At 36.2% G+C, this 13428-nt stretch overlaps 1 protein-coding gene and 1 long non-coding RNA gene across 14 annotated transcripts in view; both read left to right on the forward strand.

The window, feature by feature from the left end:
* Positions 1-13428, forward strand: part of ADGRL2 (adhesion G protein-coupled receptor L2) — a 198207-nt gene that overhangs the window by 64102 nt on the left and 120677 nt on the right. The window lies entirely within an intron of this gene.
* On the forward strand, positions 7705-13285 carry LOC132541433 (uncharacterized). The gene is made up of 2 exons (XR_009552637.1): positions 7705-8686; positions 8933-13285. It is a non-coding gene; the product is annotated as an uncharacterized LOC132541433 (long non-coding RNA).

Consider the following 13428-nt stretch of genomic DNA (forward strand, 5'->3'; position numbering starts at 1 on the left):
ATTTTGTAACACTTGCAACTAATTCAGAACACAGTTGAAAACATGAAGGGAGCAAATGAAATATGTTTGTGAGCTGAATTTGTTTTCTGTTTCGCCCATTTTATATCCTTTTAAAAAGTAAGTCTGTTGCAATAATCCAGGTAAGTGAGAGTGAATGGAAAAAAGAAAATTAAGTGCGATCAGATAGAAATGAAGTGATGAGATTTTAGAGGTAGAATTGATAGAAATTAAATTTAGTGAATCACTAATGAAGGATAGGCTAGGATGATCTATCCCAGTTTGTTGCTAAGGAAAGGACACCTATGAGATGTTTTGGAATAAATGTTTGGACTCTCATACTGCCTGACTGACTGACTGGGTGATCTTGATCAGCAAGAGTTTTTGGCACTGTTGATTTTGTTTCTCTCTGTATCAGCTTGCTCTTTCTCATGGATACCATCTGACTTAACTCTCCCTCTTTCTCTGGTTTTTTTTTTTTTTTTTTTTTGTCATTACCCCTTCCCTTTTACATTCCCTCTTTGTTCAGTTTCTATTTTAGATGGTTTTATTTTAGAATGACTTTCAGTTTTATTACCGTGCTCATTTCAGTTCTTATTCTAATTATGGAATCATCTCATGCTTTCCCAATTGAATTTTTTTTTTGAGAGAGAGAGAGAAAAACTCAAAGGCACGAGAGAGAGGGAGGGGGAGAAAGACTCTTTACATTGTTCCTGAGATCATGAATTGACTGCCTTAAAGTTAAAGGACTGGGCTTTTTCCCATCGACTCTTTTAGTCATATTGACTTTATTCCCTCAGCAGTGTAAGAAAGTGTAGGAAATTGGAAAGCCTATTCCATATATATGACATGTGTGCATGGAGAAAGCCAGACCTGGGGATGGTCGTGGTACACCTGGTTGAGAACAAATGTCACAAGAACAAATGTGCAAGACCCCAGGCTCAAGCCCCCCAGTCCCCATCTGTAGGGAGGAAGCTTTACCAGTGGTGAAGCAGGGCTGCAGGCCTCTCTCTCTCTCTCTCTCTCTCTCTCTCTCTCCCCCCTTTCCTGTCTCCTCCTTCCCTCTCAATTTCTGGCTGTATCTGTCCAGGAAATAAAGATTATTGAGAGAGAGAGAGAGAGAGAGAGAGAGAGAGAGAGCCGGACCTACTATCAATAAAATGGAGTCAAAACCAAAAAAAATCTGACTTTTGTTCACAAAGTCGTTTTAATTTCATTATATGCTTTATTTATTGAGATCTTATTACTCACAGCTTTGTTGTTGCTAGTATTGGGGTGAATGACTGAAACAGAAAACTGAACAACTTTTTTCCTATTCTTTGGGACTTTTTCTAAGTGTAAGAGCAACATAATGGCAGCTAAGGCTTAAGACAGTACCTTCATTATTCTTATCTTTGCTCTCTCCTCAAGCATGACATCCCCTCACCTCTCTGGAGCTTCAATTTGAAAAGATGAAAACCTGTTAGTGTTTGAATTAGTCTTTTTATTACTTAACAGAATTGGGGATGAATGCTTAGATAAGGACATTGTAGTATCTTTTTAAAAATGATAAGTGAGGGTTGAGCAAAAGACTTTCCGCCTGAGGCTCTGAGGTCCTGGTTTCAATCTTCAGCACCACCATAAATCAGAGTTGAGCAGTACTGTGGTTTCTCGTCTCTCTCATTCACTAAATTAATTAATTAAAAAGTGATAAATGATCAGAGGCGTGAAAAAATTCAAGGCTTAAAAAATGTGAAATAGTGATAGACACATTTACATCACCCTTCCACACATGGAATGCCAAGGAAGTAGGCTGTCTGTATTGAGTAGTTAAGTTTCTACTAAATATGACTCATTTTTACCTCGTGGAGTTTTTATTTTAACAAGCCATATATTTTATGGTCATATAATATGTATCACAGTTTATTTACATGCTCAAAATGTTGGTTGAATAGTTTTGATACATACTGTTTGTTGAATAAAATGTCCAGAATTCATTTAAATAACTAGTCATTCAGATTTTTCTAGTAAATTAGAAGAATTGAGGAGATGACCAGTCAGGGGAAATTGCTTAGTAGAAATGTAGAAAAGCTAGCATGCCTGAGGCTTCAGGTTCAGTTCTCCAAGGTACCATAAATCTCAGATAAGAAGTGCACCATAAATCTGAACTGAACCGCTCTGATTAAAAAAAAAAAAAAAACTAATAAATATAAAGATTTAAAAGAAAACTGATAGTATAGGCTTGTCATACTATATTATTTTTCATGAAATTAAAATTTTCAAAGAGGACTAAAATGGATTAGCAAAATTTTTAAATTTTCAAAAGTAGACATTTCTAATAGCTTAAACATGCTGTTTTTATGATTTCTACATCTACAAATTCCTTTTGAGACAAGAGGGAAGGCTAAAACTGATCTGCAGTGAGCTAATTCCTTTTTTTTTTTTTTTTTGCCTTCAGGGTTATCACTGGAGCTTGGTGTAATCTGCACCTCCTGGTGATTTCTTTTTTATTTTATTCAATAGGACAGAGAAATTAAGAGGGGAGAGGGAGAAAGAAGGATACCCGCAGACTGGCTTCATTGCTTGTGAAATGTCCTCGCTGCATGTGGAGGGGTTGGGACTTGAACCCAGTTCCTTGTGTGTAGTAATGTATGCACTTGCCTGACCCTGAGCCAGTCAGTACCTTTCTATGACAACTCTTGCTTCCTTTTTGTCTCCCCCCTCCTTTTTGTTATTTTTTCTGAAAACAAAGGTTTTTTTTTTTAATTTGCAATAGTGCAAACATTGAAGGGATCATTTCATTTATTTAAACAACCCAGACTTCCTTTTTTAACTTGTTGCCTCAAATTATTTTAGCTATCCAGTATTCCCTGTCAATTTTACCTTTCCCCTCAACTTCACTGGTCTACTCTGACATTACTGGGTAAATATCCCATCCCGTTTTACTTTGTTATTATTATTATTTTTTAATTATCTATATTTGTTGAATATTTACAGCCAGAAATTGAGAGGGAACAGTGATAGAGAGGTAGAGAGACAGAGAGACACCTGCCACACTACACCACTTGCAAAGCTTTCCCCCATGCAGGTGGGGAGTGGGTTCTCGATCCCTAGTCCTTATGCACTATAACATGTGCACTCAACCAGGTGTGCCACCACCTGGCCCCTTTTATTATTATTATTTTTTTAAAATAAAGATTTACTTTCAGAATAGGTGGGAGTTAGATGAACTAGGGATAGAACCCAGGGCCCCAGACATATATATCCTGCACTTTGCCTGCATGCTCTTCCTATAAAACATAGGCCTTAATTCAAACTAGTTTTTATTTTATTTATTATTATTATTTTACCAGAGCACTGATAAGCTCTGGCTTATAGTAGTGCCAGTGACTGACTCTGGGACTTCATAACCTCAGGAGTGACAGTCTGTTTGCATAACCGTAATGCTATCTGTCCCTGCCCCAAACTAGTTTTTCTCTAACACATTGAAGCTTCATAAGAGCAGAAATAATATGTTTGATAGAATACATTACCAGAACCCAGCTATTAAGTATTTCACTTTATTTATTTTCCCTTTTGTTGCCCTTTTTTTTATTGTTGTTGTAGTTATTATTGTTGTCATTGATGTCATTGCTGTTGGATAGAATAGAGAGAAATGGAGAGAGGAGGGGAAGACAGAGGGGGGGGGAGAGAAAGACAGACACCTACAGACTTGCTTCACCGCCTGTGAAGTGATGCCCCTCAGGTGGGGAGCCAGGGGGCTTGAACAGGAATTCTTATGCTGGTCCTTGTGCTTCGTGCCACATGCACTTAACCCACTGCACTACCTTCCTAACTCCCCGTATTTCACTTTTTTAATGACATACTGGGGAATGAACCTCGTACCTCATCTGTTTGATACAACTGGGCATATTTCCTGCCCATTTGTTTTATTCTTTGTTTTTCTGAAAAAACTGAAACTAAAAGAATAAAAGCAAGAACACACCAGCACTGCTCTCCCACCCACAAAGCTACCCCACTCTGTCCGTGTTGTTTTATGCCATTAGACCTGAACCTAGGCCCCCACACAAAGGAGGGTTTGTACCACGGAAGCTATCTCCTTTCACAACAAAGATTTTTAAAATGAATAAATATTTGATGAATGACGGACAAGCTGGTGAATTACTCAGCAGATTATTAATAGAACACGAGTAAGCTATTTTTGGCTTTATTTCCTTTTTAAAAATCTTAAGAGAAAGAAAATATACATTTAATTTTTCATTGTATTTTTGTATGCTTTGACTAGTCTAGTTTTAGCTATCATAATTTTACCTCACCAATGTTTTCTGTGCAACTAGCTGGACGTGATAGAGGAGAAATTAGATATTTGCTAGAGGAATGATAATGTGAATGATCTATTCAATGTTCACACTATAGTAAACAAATAAAAGAATCACTAAGCCTTGTCCTAAAGAAAACAAACAGAAAAACTATGATCCAAATAACTCTTTAAGAACTATACATGTTTTAAAGTACAAAGTCAGAATGAAGAAACGAGCAACCACTGGAAGGTTAGGGCTGTGATTTCCAGTATCATGTTTATATTTCCTTAAGATAATATTCTATGTAAATTTTATAAAGGCAACAGGTCTCTTATTTTTTTGTGGGCCAAATAGCACAGTAAATTTATGATTTATGATCAACAGTTGAAGTTAGCTGGTGTCAGTATGAGTTAGCAATCAGTTTATATGGTTCACAGACTATGATCTTTGGCCTATGTCGAATTTCCTCCCTCCCTCCCTTCTTTCCTTCCTTCCTTCCTTCCTTCCTTCCTTCCTTCCTTCCTTCCTTCCTTCTTTCCCTCCTTCCCTTGTCTCTTCTCCCTTCCTTCTCTCTTCTTCCATTTCTTCCCTTCCCTCCCTTCTTTCCCCTTCCTTCCTTCCTTCCTTCCTTCCTTCCTTCCTTCCTTCCTTCCTTCCTTCCTTCCTTCCTTCCTTCCTTCCTCCCGCCCTGCTCTTCCCTCCCTTCCTTCCTTTTCCCCCCTCCTTCCCTCCCTTCCTTCCTCTCCCTCCCTCCCTTCATTTCCTTCCTCCTGTCTCTCTTATCCTTCCTTCCCTTCTTGAGCCCCTCCTCCTTCTCTCTCTCTGGCTGGAGACCTTCTCACATAAATTGAAGATGGGCAACAGATTATTCATAGTATCTTGCTGGCTTTTGAGGTACCTAAATAATACAAACTATTAGACGGGACTCAGGATGGTGCAGTCTCATCACATTTCCCAATTGTCACCTTAAGTATTACTAAGACACAAGGACCCTTGTGTTTATTATGTTTATTTTTACTTGTGTTTATTACGTTTATTTTTACTTATTTACTTTCCTTTTGCCACCAGGATTATTGCTAGGGCTTTGGTGCCTGCACAATGAATCCATCACTTCAAGTTTTCCTTGATGGGACAGAGAGAAGTTGAAAGTGGAGGTGGAGATAGACAGAGGGAGAGAGAGACACCTGCAGCTGTGCTTCACAGCTCTTGAAGCTTCCCCCCTACGGGTGCTTGAACCTGGGTCCTTATTTAGGGTAATGTGTGCACTTTACCGGGTGTGCCACCACCGGGCTCTGGAACCTCAGGTTTTTAGTGACAGTCAGTAAAAGGACCCTCCTAGAAAACAACAAACGAATCAGTCAGCGCGTCAACTAACCAACAGGCAAATAAAATGTGACACTTCTTTTCCTCTGCATCTTTATCCCTCACATTTGAGAAATGTGACATTTTGCCCTAGTAACATGTTACAAATAGTGTGATGGTGGTGAGGAAATTTGCCTCTTGTTCTTCTGTTTGATTTAGTGGAAAGTGAGATTTAATTGTGCACATTCGAGTCTATTACAGAGGAAAAACGTAGAAACTAGATATCATATTGAGAAGCTGCTATAGATAATGTTTTTTTTTTGCACAAAAAGATGAGTAGTTGAGTTGTATGCATTAGTTGTTAAAAAAAAAACAAAAACGAGAACTTGTCTGAAAAGATTAGAAGTCAATACATTTAACCCAAATGTATTGAATTATGTGTCACAATTATTAAATCACCTTTAGACTGATGTTCTTTAGCACCAGAATTACATTTACCTGGATGGTAATGAATATTTTTTTTTGGTCAACAGTTTCAAGTGATTGTAGGAATAATGTTAAAAAATAATTGCAATTTTCTGATGTAAGTAGCAGTTCTCTGTAGCGGAAAAGCTGGATATGCTGGAATTTATTTTTTAATACAAGTCCCTAAAACTATGAAAATAGATTATCTTCCAGCATTTCAGGCTTAAAATTTATACTTAAAGTATGTGTTTGTTTGCTATAGCATTGAATCAGTAAAGATAACTTTCAGTTATTAACATTATTAAATAGAAAGTTCAACAAATTTTATTTTTGTCTTAATTTCATATACCCTTTGAAAATGAGGTGCTCCAGTGTAAAGCATGAAGATTTGCTGTGTGCAAGGAGACCGGGAGGCGGCGATAGTGCAGTGGGTTAAGTGCACATGGTGCAAAGCACAAGGACGGTCCTTAGGATCCGGGTACGAGCCCCCAGCTTCCCACCTGCCAGGTGCTGCTTCACAAATGAAGATTTGTTGTGTGCAAAATAAATTGACTACTGTTGTATCTGAAGACACCAGTTGCTTGGCAAATGACTACATACTTATTGAGGCCCTACTCATTACTTAGAAGAAATTGAATGTACTCTTATAGAATTTGGATAGTGCACAAATTAATTCTCTTTCTTTACCTCCCAAATAGCTGACATTGACCTGCAAAGCACTGTACTAGCAAGTGAATTACGCTATGACTTATTAAGGGTAAAACTTTAAAAATGCACTGCTTGTATTTTGACAGCTTCATTTGCATCTTTGTTAGTATGAAAGTGCCAATCAGTGTAAATATGCTTATCATAAATTAAGACTATCAGATTAGGTTTCCTTGGATTTGATTGTACATTTTATTTCCAAACTTGTAATGTTCCTGTATACTGCAGTACAGCTAGCAGGTGTGTGTCTGTCTTTTTCTCTGTATACTCTGAAAAGTCACTTTTTAAATGAAGTAGGAAGTTAAAGTGATTCCTGTCTTTTTACTTCCCTTTTTTGTTTCTGAAACTATAATGTTACTTTATTACTCTACAAGGTGGATGGTGGCACAGCCAGTAGAGCAGCATGTTAAAGTGTGCAAGGATGCAGGTTCAAGCCTAGGTTCCCCATTGCTGGGGGAATCTTCCCAGGCCCTTGAGCAGTGTTGCAGGTCTCTCCTTCCCATTTCTCTTTTTTGCGCTCCCCTTCTACGGTCCCCACCCCAATCTACGCATCCCTCTTTCCCTATCCTTTTTCCCCTCTCAATTTCTGTGTGTGTGTGTGTGTGTATTAATGTTGAGGTTTAACCAAAGGACAAAGCCACATGTGATACTTATCAACTTTTGTATTGCTTTTTACAAATTTATTTATTTGTTATTGAATAGAGACAGAGAAATGGGGAGAGAAGGGGGAGATAGAGAAGAAGAGAGACAGAGAGACGCCTGCAGACCTGTGAAGCGACTCACAGGTCGCTTCACTGCCTGTGAAGCGACTCCCCTGCAGGTGGGGAGCCTGTGGCTCCAACCCGGATCCTAACCGGTCCTTGCACTTTGCACCACCTGTGCTTAACCCACTGCGCTACTCCGCTACCACCCGACTCCCTGTCTTTTTTTTTTTTTATCACTTTTATGCTTCTATCTTTTCACACTTAGATTTTTCAGTTCTGACCTATTAGCTTATAGTAAGTCTGAATTATTAGTGTATTTATATTAATAGTATATCATTAGTATATTTAAATATTATGCACTAATGAGTTAATATTCCCCGGTTCAGATTTTTAGTAATATAAAGATAAATGTGACCCATTTAAACTAGATGCAATTAGTAGCCTTCTTTTTGGGTCATTTTTATTTGAGGTATGGTATATTTATATCATATTTACTTTAAAGATTATAATTTAGTCAGTCTTTTTCTCACCTCCCATTACGTCTTTCCTCACTCTTTCCTTTCCTCCCTATCTCCTTCCTTCCCTTTCTGTTTCTTGCTGTCATTCTTCCTCTTTCTTTCTTAGGGATCACTTTTCCTCAATACTTACTCTAGAAAGTAATCTCTATTTCTTCTCCATGTCTTATATTTTCCCATGTGTGGTACTGATAGTTGCAGCTATAATTTCTTGAGTCCATGGTCCTTTTCTTTTGAGAGGTAACACAGGGAAGAGAAGTAACCAATTTTGAATGCCCAACAGACGATACTGAGAACAGAATTCCCAGGGAGATCACCCTAAAGGGAAGGGAGAGAGGCTTTCATCATTAACTTTCCATGAAGACTTGATTATTTCAAGGATTTTTGTAAATGTTATTTGAAATAATTTCATTTAAGTTGTTATATGTACATTGTGGAATTTAAAAAGATAATTGTTGGTATCGGTTTAAACATTTAAATGATAAAAAGTCATACCCCGAAGAGGGAAACAATCTACTGTTTTCCGAAAAATAATAAGACATGAAATATGGATGTTAGTCTCTATACTACATTGTGAGCAAAAAAGAAATAAAAATATCTTGCTAAAATACTGCCAAGTTCACATAATTTTTAGGCTGGAAACCCCAAGAGTCAGATTCAAACTTTTTTGTGCCAGTGTCCAAACTCTTACTTTTAAAGCCATGCTGGCAGACTGGGAGTATGGACCGACCAGTCAACGCCCATGTTCAGCAGGGAAGCAATTACAGAAGCCAGACCTTCCACCTTCTGCAACCCACAACGACCCTGGGTCCATGCTCCCAGAGGGATAGAGAATGGGAAAGCTATCAGGGGAGGGGGTGGGTTATGGAGATTGGGTGGTGGGAATTGTGTGGAGTTGTACCCCTCCTACCTTATGGTTTTGTTCATTAATCCTTTCTTAAATAAAAAATTAAAAAAAAAAAAGAAATAGGAAAGAAATTTAACATTTTATACATTGGTCTTCTTTCTGCTTCTGTAGTCCACTAGACTTTTCTTGTTCCTGATACTCACTTCTTAGTTTGTCACATTACTTCTGTCCCCTCCCCCCATCTTGGCTCTAATTAATGTCAGCCCCAGAGAGACTTTTCATAACCATCTTATGGAAAGCACTTCTCAAGTTACATCATCCTATTTATTTTCTTCTGAACAGTTGTAGTATCTGTAAATTTCTTTCTCTCTATAAGCAGTATTAGGTTAAAAAAAATTTCCCTCAAATTCCTGTGTCATAGAATAGTAGCTAGAATATACTAGCATATTCAGTATCTGTTGGCTAAACAAATGCAACTTTTTATATACCTGGCTCCTCTAAGTATACAGAAATAAACAAATACTGTTTCCTCCAAATTAAAAAAAAAGTAATTTAAACCATTTCATTTTAGCTTTAAATTATTATTGTGACAGTAAAAAAAAAACTGTTAAAAAGAGATAATAAGCTATAAGCTTATAGTCAATATCCATGAATATTGTTAGAAATTCATAATTCATACTGAAATGGGGGTAGATAGCATAGTGGTTATGCAAAGAGACTTTCATACCTGAGACTCCAAAGTCCCAAAATCCCCCACAACACCTTAAGCCAGAGCTGAGCAGTTCTCTGTTAAACAAAAATAAAATAAATAAATAAAATATTAAACAAAAAAAAGAATTTCATACTGAAGCTACTCTCTCTGATATACTGTGTAATCTTGCATTCATTGCCAACACAAACACTTAAGCAAACATACTATAATGCTTTACTAAGTTGATTGTCTTACACTTAAAGTAACTGCACTGATACATTTATTTAATTTCTTGCATAAAGTAGCTGTTTTTAGAAACTTGTATTTAACATGTGTAGACATCTTATATAAGTCTTAGTGGATAGTAACCAAAGGTTATCTCAAAATGTAGAATTATAAGTGGCAAGTAAGTGCTTCATTGTGTGAATAAAGATTATGATCTGTATTTACAAATACATTTTATAAAGTTATTTCAGGTTCCCCTTCTCCCCTTTTTCCTTTGGTTCTTACCAGTGCCATACAGGTCTGTGCTGACTTTTTCAGATAGGTAGTTAGGTAGGAATAGATAGATAAAGAAAGGCAGCATATAGAACCAAAGTTTTTCAATGCTGGACTTGAACCTGGCTTACATGCTTGGCTAAGCACTATCTAGGTGACCATTTTGCCAACCTTGCATTATTTTTTTCAACAGAAGTTAAGAACTGTGTTACATGGAATAATATTTACTTTAAAAAACTGCTGTATTATTGTTTTATATAGAACAGATAGATATATTAGAGGAGAATGAGATAGAGAGAGGAAGAGAGAGACACCTGCAATACTTGCTTCACCACTTGAGAAGCTTCCTCTTGTAGGGAGGAGCAGGGCCTTTGAACCCAGGGCCTTGCAGATGGTGCACTTAATCAGGCATACCAACGCCCAACCTCCAGTATTTACTTCGTAGACTTCAGAAGGACAAAACGTACTAAAGTGTTGTTTGTTTGTTTTCCCCTTGTAAATTTATATAGGAGCTTTATCCTTCTAGTCTCATTACTAGATAAGAGAAAACCCAATAGCATCCTGTTTGTTTTATTTTTATTTATTATTTATTTATTTTGTTTTATTTTTAAAATTACAGTATTTTTATGCCTCACAATTCTCATGACTTCTTTGATTCTGCTACCATGCTATTTACGAGTGTTCATTAATTACTAAAACCTCAGTGCTTTGAGATATGTATTTCTCCAAAAGGTGAAACATTAGCCTTTATAAGTGTTTCGCTATTCTATATATAGATAAAGCAGTATTACTTCTGAGCTTGGTAGGAAGAGGGAGTGTTGTTTTGAGGTGCTTATAAAAACAAACTAAGTACCTTCCCTGGTGGGTTCTGACTTCCTTTGCTGTGTACACACAAGCCTGTGTCAGGTAGCTCTTTTTAGATCAGTATCAGAAAGTTAGAGTAGGTGGCAGCTGAACTGATACTCTTAGTGAGAAAACACAATCGGGGCTGGTGACTGAGTTCTGTATTTAATTCTATACTTGAAAGTGACTAGTTAAGTAAAACAAGAACTGATTTACCTGTAGACTAATTCACAGGCATTAAACAGATATGACATTACTTTTCCTTACTTGAAACTGTCGATTTAAGTTTCTAAATTAAAACACAACTGTGAATTAGAAACTAGATCTTTAATTTCAAAGTAAAGAGTAATATTTTAAAATGTTGAATCCATGTGATATTTTTATTTCATTTTAGTGAACTCTATCAGGAGGTAACCTTTATCCATTGGAGAGGAACATAGATTCTCTTTCATTCTACTTTTTGACACCTTTCATAATTTGTCTCCCATTATCAGATACTGTATTTAATAGTTGCCTTTCTAAATAAAAACCGAAAAGGATTGTAGTATGTAGAAAACACACATTTCCCTTTATAAAATAACATAGAATTGGTAATACTCGTTAAAGGATTTCTAGGCAATCAAAGATGTTTATGCCAGTTATTCATAGTTAATTTATACATGTTGATGTGTCTGTATCCACATGACTTTTTCTATGCATTTTTGTGAGAGTTTTTAGAAAATTATAAATTATGGCTGTATTTATTGATTTTTTGTTGATAACATAGCACTTACCAAAACCAAGAATTGTACAAGTCTTATTTAGCCTTAATTACCTGAATTGGAATACTTGAATTTTTTTTGAATACTTGAACATTTTTTTAGATATGTTGTAGCCTATTATGTAGAAAAAGAATGGATGATCGGTTCCCCTTTTCTATTTATACTTTATTTTATAAAAGCAAAACTTAAATGGGCATGTTTATCCTTGAAATATCTTGATGTCTGTATAACAGTTTCAAACTATGTAAGGTATTACTTATGCTTGCAAGAACCACTTTCCAAATAAAACAAAGACATGGGAACTTTTCTCTTAGTTTCAAATAACAGCTTCACATTCTGGAAAGCGCCTATAATGACACTCTAATTTTGGAATATCTGACAGTTATGAACTATGGGATTGTAAAATAGGTTTAAGTTGGCATAACAACTTGTTTTTTTAAAACATCTTTATGCTTATTTGAATAAAAGACTTAGGATTTTTTTTTTTGGGGGGGTGAAGTAGTGTTAAAAAAGTTGTTTCTACCTGTACTAGATTCATTTAGAAGTTAGTATAGTTCAAACATCATGAAACACTTTAGTTTTCCATTTTTCTGCTAATGAAGATTTTTTTCCCCTTTTTAAAAATCTAGTCATTTAATAATTGATTTTCAAAACCATAGATTACAGGGGTGTAAGTCCACATCATTACCAACTAGAGTTCTGTGTCCATATTCCCTCCCTTGGAAACTGCAGTAGTTCTCCCAGTGTCACAGATACGGGTTGACGATTCTTTTTGAACAGACTTCCCTGTCTTATCTGTGTATTTTTTTTTTTTGCTCATCCACCCCCCATGCTTCTGCCTTCTCTTCCTTTTTAAGTCACATCTACACCTATTACTACTTCTGAGTGTCCTTTTTTCTTCATCTGTCTCAGGACCCTGATAGAATTGGGGCTCAAAGTCCCCTGTTCATCTTCCTCTAACATTTCTCCCCCACTCAAAGTATGAACTAGAATTCTTTTTGGGATTCAGTCCTGACTTCTGCGATTGCTGCTCTGCTGGAAATTTTCTTTGTGTTATTGTGGGAAATGATAGATAAAGCTGTGCTTTTCAAGCCACAATGTTTCAATAGGTTCATTTCTCATTGATTAAAAGTATTGCACCAGACACTGATGACTACTTAGATTAAGGTTGTTTAGAATTTACATTTCATAGTTTCTCCTTAAAAAAATAAGAAGTAAATTGTTTCATTCCTTACCTATTTTGTAATCTCACAGAGAATACAAGGCACACAGTAGTGAATAATCAAAGAAGGTGTGGTATATCAACTACACATACGTACAAACAATGGAATATTGCTCATCTATAAAATAGGAAATTTTTCTTTTGCAACAACTTGGGTGGAACTTGATAGAATCATATTAAGGGACAGAAGGAGAGAATAAATATATCATGATCTCTCCAGCATTAGAACTTAAGACAGGAAGGGAATGTGAAGGGTAAGATTTTAATTAGTTATGGTATATTGCAAGTAGAGAGGTGAGAGGGAGTTGGGAGGGGTGTATTCTAACCTATTGTCTGATGGAGGAGGAAGATTGTGAATTGGTGGAGGATGTGGTATGCTGATTGATATTATTGGAGTTAATCTGTGATAACAGATTTGCACAGCAACATTTTTCAATAAATTGATCTGAAAATATCACAAAAATGATATTTTTTAAAGTTAAAAAATGTTTATAACTTCTTATAATTTTTCCCAATTATGGAGACAACGTTCCTTGAGTTTTCTTTGAAAACTTACAAGTAGTAGAGTATTCCCCCATATTTATCAATTTAAAAAAAT

The sequence above is a fragment of the Erinaceus europaeus genome, chromosome 11 (assembly GCF_950295315.1).
Source record: "Erinaceus europaeus chromosome 11, mEriEur2.1, whole genome shotgun sequence".
Classification (NCBI taxonomy): Eukaryota; Metazoa; Chordata; class Mammalia; order Eulipotyphla; family Erinaceidae; genus Erinaceus; species Erinaceus europaeus.